This window comes from Phalacrocorax aristotelis, chromosome 4 (genome assembly GCF_949628215.1).
Source record: "Phalacrocorax aristotelis chromosome 4, bGulAri2.1, whole genome shotgun sequence".
NCBI classification, from domain to species: domain Eukaryota; kingdom Metazoa; phylum Chordata; class Aves; order Suliformes; family Phalacrocoracidae; genus Phalacrocorax; species Phalacrocorax aristotelis.
The window spans coordinates 13741950-13754725 of record NC_134279.1 but is presented as its reverse complement, the minus strand read 5'-3'; the positions used below and the strand labels follow the sequence as shown (position 1 = coordinate 13754725).

Sequence of the window (12776 nt, the reverse complement as noted above, 5' to 3'; positions counted from 1 at the left end):
AATCTTGTGTTCTGCCACCACTAATGTTCCTGATGTTGATTGTCCTTTCACTTTAACAAAGTGCAGAAATGCCCAGCCTGCTCTCTATTTCCTGTGGCTTTGGGCTATCAAAACATAATGAGAAGGCTGTTTTTGACTTAAATTAAGGATACAGAATCTACCCTGAGACAGACTGACTGTCTACCCTCATAAAGTCACATATTGATGTTGTAATGGGTACAATGTATGGTCAGGTCAAAAGGATCATAACTTTTCTACTGACAGGTTGTTTTCAAATACTCCAGTTAAAACTGCCCAGGTCTTGAACACACATGTCCTGGGGGAAAAAACCCCAAAACCAAACTGGCATGAACTTAGTGCTGGAACAACCTACATGAATGGTAGGACTGTAGGATAAAACCCTCTGTCAACAGGTGTGAGTGAGGTTGGGAAGACAAGGGTGAGAAAGGGGAAAAGGGAGAAGAGTATTCTATTCTGTGGTGTGCTTCTATGGATATACATGTACTGAGGAGTCCAAATATCAATGTGAGAGTAATGCTTCCAAAATACACCAAACTGAATGCTGATGGAGGCAGATGATTGCCTTAGAGCTAGTTTTGCCCTGTGACGTATGCTTTCCTTATTGCTTGATGCTGCTGCGTAGACTAATAATACATGTGTTTGATACCCAGAGGAAAATCAAATTGCAACTTTAATGGGTAGTGCTATTATGAATATTCTTATTTACAGTGCGACCTTGTTTTCACTAGGATCACCAGACTGCAGCCTTAACTAATGTTAATTAAATCGTTAGTGGAGAGTGTATAGATCTGCTGCACCAGATCTTAAGAAGTCTGTTCATTTAAAAAACACAGGGATTCACTTAAGAAGGCTCCACTGTTGCAAGCACAACTTATTTCCCTCAGTTAACAAATGCAGGCACTCAGATTCAAAGAAAAGTGCTCCTATCATAAAGGGATCCTGAACAGCAAAGGCTTCTGTAGAAAAGAGTACATAAAGGGCAGTTGGGTGTGTGTTACCCAAAAAGCAGCATTAGGAAGTGAGCTGCTGATTGCTGGAGATACACTGCTGGATGGTTTTAATGGAGCTAGAATACAGCTGAGTTTGGGGTTAGCAGATAAAGCGGATATAGATAATAGGATTAGGAAATAAGAGAAAGATAAATTTGTACACTGTAAAGCAAGGGCCTTTGCCCTTAGCAATGCTTTCTTGTTCTGAAAGCAAGAAGTGGATGACATTTCAAATATTGTCTCAAAAGAAGGCAAGGGCTGTGCAGTATCTTTAAGCTGAGCAAGAGTGGGGAGGAGGCAATCTGCATTGCCTTGCAAAAGTCATATTTATTACCTTTAAATAGGCACATTTGAAAGGTATATTAATGCAGCAAGCAAAGGTGTGATTACAGTACAGGTAGGTTTAATGTAGATTTAATTCTGCCAGCCATAACCCCTCTAATGAAATTGTGCAGAGCAGGCTTTAGCATGCAGTGTGCAACTGGAGGATAAGCCCTGCAGCAACCTTGTACACATGCTCCAGCTGCTAGGTGGTGCCACTGCATCTTCATTAGCATTCTTATCTAATGACAGCCAATACCTGTAGCAATCACTTTGCTTGTATCAACCCAGTATTTTGCACTGGCATAAACTACACAAGGAATGGGAAGATATAGACTATGTTGCTATATCTCTAATGAAAGATGAAAACACTTAATTTCCCTCTTCCAGCCTTTGAACTCAGCTGAAAATAAATCTATGAAAGAAAAAATGCACAAGTGAATAAAATTAATTGTGGGTTATAGTGAACAGGACAGGCTACTCTAATACATTACACTAGATGCCTTTTATGTTAGTGGTGGTGCCAGAAAGTTGCATTTAGTATTTTGCCTGATGCATCACATGATATATCACAATCATCTGACATGCAATATAAGACTTTAGTCATTAGGAGTGAAAACTAATGGATAACATCATACAAGAGGAGACAGCTGAGTTGTTACCAATTTGTGTAAAAGATTTTGCAGATGCAGTAAATACTCTGGTAGGAGTATTTATGACTCCTTGTTACAGAATGTGAGCTTACTGTAAATGTAAGCGCAGTAAGATTTGTAGGTGGTCAGCCAGCCCTCTTCTGTGTAATGCTGGAGACAAGTATCAGGGGAGGCTATGATTATCATGTTTTTGTAGTGCACAGGCACCTAATGGAAATGAGCAGAAATCTGGTCATATAGTCTGGCAGACCAGTCTTATTTCCCAGGGAAGTAACTAAGCCATTGTTATAGGAACAAATAAAAAAAACACAAACAGCCAAAGCAGTACAATGATACGACTGTGCAGTAGAGCTGAAAATGCAAGCCTGGCCTGCTCAGTACTGTCACACAAACTTTAACCACTTCCAGTCTAAATCCAGTCTACATTATCAGCCATTAGGATGACACTGTACGTGGGATTATCTTTAAGAATTAGGAATACAATTCTGACAGCCTTGGTCTGAATCTCCCCTTTCGTGCTGTTACCATGCTCTTTCCCCTGTCAGTGTGTGGAGCCGAGGAGCAGCCCTGTACCACCGGCTGACGCTGGAGAATGACAGCAGCTCCTCACATCCCTTCAGAAAGGCACCATATATTTTTACAACATTTAGGTAGAATGGGGAGATTTGGTAATCAACTTTCCTGGGATTCCCTGAATCCTATGTAGGATTTCCAGCTCTGCCTGAAAGATGCAGCTGTCCTAATGAAAGTGATGAGATGATAGGGATGGAGATGATGCTTTTGACTGGGGAGATCACTTGGTTAGTTGAATGTAAGCAGAGAAGCGGTGACAGGAGAGCCTGTTTCTCTAAGCTAAGGGCACAAGAATGCATTTGCTGTTTCTAAAGTTGTCAGGTTATGATTTCTACACATAGTTTTTCCCTGACTGACATTTTACCATTTATTTTTTGTCAGTTTTTTGTATAAGGGCCAGTTGATTTACTCTCCTTTTACTCTCCTTTTCTTTTTTCAGATGCATAAATAAACAGTAAACATTTTCATCATTTACTTGTGGTGAGTGTTTTGCCCCCAGCTCAGATTATAACCAAGCCTGGCACTGGGGTTTACCAGGACTACAAGAGAAAGTGAAGTCAAGGCATGTCCAGTCTTTCCATAAGGGCTGGTCACAATCAGTAACCATGAGGCTGGGCAGTCGCTGGTAGACACCCACTTCCTGGCAGCGGGCATGGGAGAAGGCAAGGCAGAGCCCTTTCTGCTGTGGCTGAGAGTTGCACATTGCCATCAGGTACACCTATGGAGATGGGAGACAACCATTGCTGAAGACACAGCAGAGCTTAGAAACTGAAGATTGGGGAAACCAAAACCTATTAGGGATACTTACTGTTTCCTGATTGAAGCTCCTCTAAAAGAAACTCAAGCAGATAAACAAGGCAAGATCCTTCCAGTCAAGAAAAATATACTCATGCATACTCACTTCACATCTGTCATTAACCACCTGAAAGAAAATCTTCTGAGTTTCCTTACAGCAAAAGAATTTATGCCTGGAGTTCAGTGAACTGAAGCCACAGTTCATGTAACAGGATTGGACAGTAACGAATTTTGGTCAGTAGGGCATTCTTTCTTTCTGAGATAGTTTTAAAACAAATGGGTTTTGCTTAATATTTTAGGTAAGAAAGTAATATTTTGGGATTTGTAACCAGCAGCCAGTTGTATTTTATTTTTACTGTCATATGTGCTGGGAGCGCAGCGCAAGTGTTTTCTCTCTGCCGCCCAATAGGTGTTGTGGCGAGAATGATGGATGCTGCAGTGCCTAGGTCTGAGGAAGACTGCAATTCCAATCTCGAGATTGTCATGACGAGACAGGATTAATTCCCTGCCCTCTTCTCATTACAATTTGTGGCACTAGAATGGATCTGTTTCATACCACGGGATGCTCTTGTTGCAATCTTCATTGCAGGCTCCGGAACAAGCAAGGAGAGCAAAAGGAAAATAGGGGCAAATGTGGCAGGGAGTCAGCCAGTCCTTATGACCAATACACTAATGTGAAGAAATAAAGGGCCTGCTTCCATGGGGAAGTTCACATAGAGCATGCAAATGACATATTAACCTAGTAAGTATGGTAAAAGACATGTCGAAGGTGGTAGATCGCAAATGTAAACTCCCTGATGAGGCTGACTGCTAGGGGATTATCTGGGAATATCAGGTGTTTTTGCTTCTCTGAGGGAAATCCAAAATAATGCCATTGGTTTAACAAAGAGCAGAATAAAGACCAGGATCTTGGTGTGTAGAAAGGGGTCTTTTGGGTACAGGAGAGAAATACATGTCCTCCGAATATTTTCATCATGTCTCCTGTCTCAGCCCAGCTCAACAGGGCTCAGTATGGAGGCAATGGTATGCAAAGGACTCAGGGTGAAACTGAGGATAGAAGAGGAGGGAGATGAGAACCATGTGGATGGAAATTGAAGGAAAGTCTTTGCACAGTATCCTTTAAAGCAGCAGTGCTGCATTTGCACAACCCTGGTGGGAAACTTCACCGAATCACTTAGGTGCCACATTTGGGAGGCAGCTTGTGCCAATCCTAGGTACAGACTGAGACAGTGAAGCAAGGTAAGAGAGCTTAGTCTAGGTGGAGCATAATCTTTTTTCTATTTTTGCTGACCTGCAACTGAGTAACTGTCCATCCATATGGAGTTTGATTGAGTTGGCATTTTGAACCCCCTTTGTATGCTTTTTTGCTTCAAGAGATATTAAAGTCTAGATAAAATTGGAATAGCTGCCTGGTAATGAGATCATTATATATAAATACGGAATTGCTCACAGGGGGTATAATGATTCCTCAGCCCAGGTATGCAGCACATAACTATTAACTACTAAGCACAGCCTGCCTCAGAGATATGTTTCCAAAGCTAACACACATAAACCCCTTCAGCATGAAGTTCAAGTCACAGAATATGAATGACTGGGAATATGTTATTTACAGCTTGTGTTAGGAGGTGGAATGAACTGAGTCTGGTTATTTACTTCTCATGTGGAGTTTTAAAGAATTCTGATTGACTGGAAAGACAAAGAGCAAGAGAGGGAGATGGTAAAGGATGAAAACCATATCAACTCGCTGTGTGAAGTCAGCTTCCTTTCAACAGCCACCCCCTTTGTACAGCATCGGGCATGCTGCAGGGAATTAACAGTTAATAACAGTACCGCCTGAGATGGATCTGTGGTGAAAGGTGCTGCAAAGCCTGAGTCTCCCCTGCCTCTGAGCAGCAAAAACACTTGGCGCTTGGTGCTCCTGCCTGGCCACGGGCTGGGGCAGAAGCTGCCCCTCCTGTGATGGGGTTTTCACGCGGAGCTGGGGTACACCCCTGGCTGCTGTGCTAGGCTGGGAAACACGTTTGATTCCCTGATCTGCTACAGGTTTCTGAAGAGATTTTGTCTCTAGCTTACAAATGGGGAATCTGAGGTAGAGAGAGAGACCAAACCCATGTGTGTCCCTCTCCTTGGGTTCTCACCTCTGGGATAAAACCATCAGAATTTCCTCAGAGAGCATAAGGGCAAGTGCATTAAAGATTATGAGGTGTTGAGGTATGGTGATGGGAGGGATGAGTAAATACTGATGACAGATTCATTGCTGCTTATGTTTATATGGAGAGGCTAGGGCCAATAAAGGTAACGGGCAATTCTGGACTTGTTACCATGGCTTATATGCTCTGTCTACATTGAAATCACCTGAGTTACAGTTAATATACAAGTAACAGGTAGTCCTGGTGCTGTTCATAATAATGAGAGAAAATAAGCCCTATCAAAAAAACATGTCAGGTGCATGCAGAAAAGCTGCAGGAGGGGCATTTTCTGTTGAGATGCTTGCTTTAGTGACCTTATGTAGGTCCATATGTTGAAGCTGAAATCCAAATATGCCTTTGAGCTTCAGAGTTTCTGGTTATGATTTCGCTGTGCCAAAAGACAAATTTGGGATGTAGTGTTTGGTCTCTGCTGCACAGGCTCTGTTGGAAGTCCTGTGTGTATTTTCCTTGATGTCTAGGATTTTTTTTTTCCTGATTTGATAAAACAAACTGTCTCTGTATGTGTTAGAACAAAACCAGTGCTGGAGAAAATGGATAAAGTATGCATCTGAGTTGCTTGACTTATGCAAGCCTTGTCATACCAGTAAAATAGACAGCCGCCTAGAATAACAAACTAGCGGAGGTACTTGGATGACTAAAGGCAGGGAAGGGGAAGACATCTGTCTGACTGTCTTAAGCTGCCAAACTCCTACACCCAGCCCTAGGGAGTAAGATCCCACTGTCACTGTCAATATAAAACTCTTTAGCCTGGCATTTAATGTGCCTTAACCTGGAAAGCTCTATTTCAGCTAATAATCCAAACTTTTTTTTGTATATGTGAACTAAGTGGATTTTAGGATCACTTGCAGCAGCTTGCGTTATGGATGCAGAATGAATTTGTGTCAGCAAATTCAAAGGGTTCATAGGACTCTGTTCCTTGAAGGGAGCTGCTTCCAGTCCACAGAAAGAAATATTAAAAAAGGAAGAATTGTAGTGGCCTGTTTCAGGTGGTGTGTCCCACTACAGTGGTGACACAGATACAGCCACCCTGAGCTGCATGAAGGGAGGGACTGAAGATTATTAAGGCATGCTTTGTAAGTTCAGAGAAATCAAAAAGGCCATGGCTTTTTCTTAACAGAATCTTGAAGGGTTTTTTTCTCTTTTAATTTCTTTATTATTCCTTTTTATGCTATCTCAGACCTTTTCAATGGACCCGCTTCAAAGTCTGAAAAATGAACTTGACCCCTTCTGGCAAAGGCTGGGCTGGGCCGGGCCAACAATAAAGCTTCTTCTCTGCTTCAGTCTGCATGCCTAAAGCTCTGTTAAAATATAAAACCCCATCAGTGGGTTAATGGGTCATTAAAGCATTCTGCTTTTCTTCTTATGGCTATTCTGGAAAGCTTTGCAGAGTTAATTAGGCTACTGTAAGGATTAGGAAATGATATTTTGTAGCATTCCCCTGGCAAAGTGGCATCCGAGGCCCCCACAGCACATTCTACACCCTATCTGCCAAGCCACTACACCCTATATACCTTTTCCTTAGCTGCCATCCTGTTGACCAGTCTTGGAGTAGGGAAGAACTGCCCTTGCTCTGAAGAGCTAACACACCCTGTTATGCTTGTGCACTGGTGCTCAGGTCTTGGTTTTACAATGCAAGAAACTCTGCATTGTGCACTCTGTTATCAGTTTCTCCTTCTTCCCTTCTTGTGGCTTTATCTAAGCATCATAGGCAATTTCATAGGCAAAAAATTAGGGTTGCTTACTTTGTTAGTCTCTTTTGTTCTCCTTTCGCTTTGAGAGAGGTTTGCTTTGCCACAGACCAGAACAGAATTTGCCTGACATTGTCCCAAAATTAATTGTAAGGGAGGTAAATGGTGTGAGGGGAGTTCACTGGGATTAAACTGTGAAGAGATTTCAGAGTCATGTATTTAGCTTCCATTGCCTGGTGGAGGAAATGAGGTCTTAACATGCAAACAACTGCATTCCAAGTAAATTAAAAGCCACTATCTGACCTATGCTCATTATAGAGTTCCAATGTGGCGTATCATCACCACAGCACTTTCTGGTATTCTCTGCAGCCACAGTGTTTTAATGTGTCTGTTTGGCTATATAATTTATTATCCTCAGGGCTTCGCAAAAACAATCCATTTGGCTGGGACGGGGTCGTGAGACCTAGACCAGTTTTGTGCTATTGCTCTCCTTGTTGGCCAATAACTTCTGAACTGTTGACCATCTAGAAATTGGCAGAGAAAGGTCTCCTGACCCTGTGAACTAAAAATAGATCAAGCTCTCCAGAAGGTAAATCTAAAGCTTGAAGGACGTTTAGAGGAAAAGTGCTTTTAAAATTGAGATATTTAGATACTATTCCACACTTTGTAGCTTCTAGGGTTTGCTTCTTTGCTCTCTGCTTGCTTTCTGGGATTGCCAGACAGATTACAGGAAAAATAAATTGTAAAAAAAAAAAATAATTATGGAAATAAGACTAAATAAAAATACTTGCAGATACTTCCAGAAAAGTCTGGTAGCATTTTCAAGGCTGTCCTGACTAAAATGGGACTTCAAATTTGATATGAATGACAGTAGCTATATAAAAATATTTGAGGAGAAATGTCACTTGTATTACTCCAAGATGGAGGCAGGGGCTCTTCCATTGGTGTTGCAATTGTACATGACAAGGAGAGAGCAGAAAATACTGACATGTAGTATAAAAGCATTTTTTTAAAGTGGCAGATGAAAATGTCTACAGCCCAGAATTTAAATTTCCCAGGGAAAGGTTGTCGTCTTTACCACAGTGGGGATACTAGACGCCAGTGCCGATCCCTGTGTTAAAATTGCTCTCCTTTTTCTGATTTTGCTGTCTTCTGCTGTTTTTTTTTTTTCCTGGAAGTGAGGCAAAGATCTTCTGCCCCAGATGTTCTTGTGTGGTTTGTGTTTGGGTACAGATAGGACTGTCTGTTGCAGCTGCCATTTCCCTTTTTCCCTCATTTCTTGTTTCTTTAGGAGGGATGAGACCCGGCCAGTAAGAAAAAAGTTTTGCCTTATTGCTGAATAAGTCTGTCTAAACCAGCATTGCCTCACTTCCTGATGGGAAGGGAGCTTGTGCTGCATGTGCCACCCCTGTCTAGCCTGGTGGGAAGGGTACGGGTTGTTTGGGGCTCATTTCTGTTCTCCATTTGGGTAATAATCCCCCTTCACCAAATTCTGAGTGTGGCCACCTTCAAATTAAGAACATGTTTTTTCTTATCAGCAGAACTGCTGGTGAGGGACTGGGGTTCTGCTATGAAAAATACATGCTTGGAGAGTAGGAGTTCCTCATGCTATTTCCAGCAAGATCTTTCTTTTATTCAAGGCTTTCAGAAATGCATTGTTTAGCTGAAAGAGTGCTTGGACTGTCAGAACCCTTCTTTGTTGAAAACCCGATGAAACCTCTGCCCCTGACAGCCTAAAATGTGTATTTTTTTATTCTCTGGTAAGCATGGCTGACCAGTTGCAAAAGCAACCCTCCGAATATTCACCTGTTGCATCAGTGTAAGACTCATTGGGATGAGTAGAATCTTTCTTTTTCCCAGTTCCTAAATGAAACCCATTGCTGCCTTGGTGAAGGGGAAGAAGTCAGAGCAGGATTTGACACCCCTGCAGCTGTGCTGGCAGCAGCATCCGCGACCGAGGCCCACTTTGAACAGGATGGGACCCCTGTGCAACAGATGCCCATTTGAATTTGCAGCTCCTTCTTTCCTCTCCCCATGGGCTGCCATCGGATGAATGTTGCACTGTAGGAAGTGGGCTGCGTGCTCTGGCTGGGTGAAGGGATTTCTCTGAATAATTTCAGGTTTTATTTCCTACCTTTGAAATGCCTTTTGCTTGAGATGAATTAGGTAGCAGGGCCTGCTGTAGGGATGAGCTCCTCCCTTTCCCTCCCCCACCCTTTTTTTGTCTGCTTTGTATTAGGATCTGAATGTCCTTGTTTTTTCCTAAAGCATCCTAGCAGAGTCGAAGGATGTGTTTTGGCAAATGCAAAAGCCAATAGTCATTGAGCCCCTGATAATCTCCTCTGCTCTGCAGAAGCATGCTTTCACTCGTCTGCTTCTCCATGAGGTAAGAAATGAAGCTATTACTTTCTAGGCATAAATTAGCATTTGTAACAATGCACTGCAAAAGATGTAATGTAAGCGGCACAGTTTGTAATGTTGATAGGCACCCAAGAACCCCCAAACCATTGCTGATCGGGTAGTGAGCTGGACAAACCATTTATTTTAGTGGTTCAGACACTCCTTCCATCTTTGGTCACAGATTTCCAAACGTATGCAGTGACCGTTAATTATGCACTTCTCACTTGGTAATTGTCCCATTTCACTACCACCACCAGCCTGCACGTGAGGGCAAATGAGACAGCGTATTTTTTTAAAAAAAAGGAGTCAGCCAGGGTAGGTAGCTAAAGGTGGGCCTGCAAAGCACCATTTCATGCACCTGCATGTGTTGTATCGATAGAGCCGGGCTGCAGTGTTTTCCAGCTTGCCCTGGTCAGGCCCAGCCCCCCATGGAGCCCCCTCTTCCCTGCCCAGGGACTCCTTTAAGCCCAGCTCAGGGCTCTGAGGACATGGGGATGCCAGGCCTAGCCCAGCAGAGATGGGCCAGAGCTGGTACCTGACCCCCTCAGTGAGGGCAGCTCCCTGGCCTGCCTGCTGTGTGAGGGTGTCTGGTGCGTGGGAGGGTGTTGAGTAAAGGTGTGTTTTTCCTCCCAAATGGGGTCTGGGGGCAGGGGCCTTGCAGCAGGGCTGGAGGAACCGCCTGGCCTGGCCTTCCTCTGCCGGCAGCACATGGAGAGACGCCTCTTTCTGCCAAAGAAAGTGCAAGACTGGGGTACACCGAGGATGTTTCCAGGTGCTTTTCAGTTAAAATGAATTTCAGACAATGAGCTTTCACTCATTGCCATCCTTCAGCAGGCAAGGCCGTGGTGGGAGCTGGGGCATTTGGCCGGTGGGAGGGAGCGGGGCTCAGCTCAGCATTGCAGACAGATACACTCACACTTGGCATGTCTCCAAAACAGGGCAGGAAAGGCCGTGTCTCCAGAAGAGACTAAGTATGACTGACTTATAATTATGAGCATCTGAATACTAGACCTGAGCAACATGAGTTGCCCCCTGAATTTCAAATGCCAGCTTAGCTGTTGATTTGACCGTCTTTAACTGAAAAACATCCTGCAAGTTATTAATGTTGAATAACATGAAGTTATTAATACTGATTTACTTTTTTTTTTTACAATTCCCTTGTATATCATTGGGTGTGTGCCTCAGTTTCCCACTGGTTTCAAAGGCTGTGCTTGTTGCTGGGGGGCACTAATCACAGGGGGTGAGCCTTGCTGAAGACAAGCACTTATGTGTGAGCTCACTAAGACATGATAAAGTCAGTCTTATTCCGCTGTGCAGGGCAATGGCTTCCAAATACACCCTAGTGAGTGCATGAAAAGACCATACAGTAACTCCCCACTTGAGGAAGTAGTAACATGCTGGACTTGGGGCATTTTAGGGAGGAAAGTATCTACTAATACTATTATGTAGTATTAGGACAAAAGAATACTAAACAAAGAGGTGTGATAATCTTGGAAGTTTTGAAGCCATGAGTATATATAGACCAACTGCATATAAAATATAATTTATAGGTGGTGTTCTGTCTGTGCTACTCTGTACAGACCAGTACTCATCGCTGCTGTTACTGAGCTGGAAGCAGATGTGCGACAGCAGTGGGTAACTCCAGTGTGCAGGAATGTCTGGTACTGGGACGCTCCATGAATGCCTGCCTTTCTTCTGGCATCATCTGTGATACCCAGATCGTATCTTCGAAAAGCAGGTAGGTTGTAGGATTAATATCTGCCATTAATATCCTAGGTATTAATGTTTGTAAAGTAGTCTGTATACTCTGGGTAATGTTCAAAAGTTTAATATGTTATACCAAAGCTAAATGGAGGCACAGCCTGCACATCCCTACAGTAATCCATAGTATCACTTTCTTTTTACAACTTGTCATCACAATAAAAAGGATTATTCATTATTCCAAAGTGTGCATTTTCTATAACAAAAAGGCTAGAAGTAGAGAAGCACAGTATTCCCACACACCCCCATATAGTCAGAGCTTTATTTTAAGGATGAAGATCTGCAAGTATGTAAACGAAGACAATCAAGGATAGTTATCTATTCAAATGGCTTAATTGGCCAAAAACTTACCTTTTGTATCTAGAGTAGGAAGAACATCTCTGCGCAGAGCAACTTAAGTAATAATGACCTATGTAAGTTAACTTGAGTTTCATGAACAAGGTGATAAGGTACTTCAATAATAATGGCATGTCACAAGTTGTTAAAAGAGTTTCTCTAACATATATGCCTCCTAGAGCTATAGGTACATATGTAATACTGAAACCATTGATACCAGACCACGTCTGGCATTCCTTGATGCGGCACATTCAATGTTATGGCTTTTGGGTAGAAATGGGTCTTTCTATTAAATCAAAGGAAATCTTACAATGTACAGTAACTGGCATAGGTACCATTTGCATTAAGTGCACCTGACAGCAACTAGTGTAAGCAGCACAAAATGTGGCATTCCAATTTTACAGCAGTGAGAGGAGGCTGGCTATTCACGCAGCTCTTCAGTCAAAGCAGTGAGGACTTGACTCCTCAGCATTAATGGTGCAGCTAGTATGTTTTTCTGCAGTGAAAGGTCATTTTCCTTCTCAAGAGAAAAAACATCAAAAGTGTGGGGTTTTTTTTCTTAAAGAAAGTGAATGGGATGGGCATAACCTTTAAGGATGACATTATGCCTTGGATCACATACCTGCTGTAGGAAGCAGTCGCTATGGGGGATTGATTCAGATATGCTAGGTGCCTTTCTTCTCCCGAGTGGATGGGTGAGAAATGTGAGAGGACACTGGAGTAAAGAGGAAAGTAAAGACTCCTTTCCTTACTGGCCACAGAAGGTAGTGTGAGGCAGCAACAAACTACTGTCCCTTACTACAAAGTTGAAGTCAAAGAGAAACTGTGCACAAGGACACATCTGAGGGCAAGGTTACTCCTTTATGTGGTGTAAACACATCACACTTGGGTAGCTTAGATGCTGCAAACAGGCTAGCTGCAGCAATATGGAGCTCTGAGGGGCTAATTTACTTGCATAGCTCTGTGCTGCTGTAACTAGGGAGGCTTTCAGTTGAATAATTTTTGGCAAGATAGATGATTGCGTCTGCT

General features: G+C 42.8%; 1 protein-coding gene across 3 annotated transcripts in view; it reads left to right on the top strand.

The window, feature by feature from the left end:
* SLC7A11 (solute carrier family 7 member 11) overlaps window positions 1–12776 on the top strand; it is a 331830-nt gene that overhangs the window by 40762 nt on the left and 278292 nt on the right. The window lies entirely within an intron of this gene.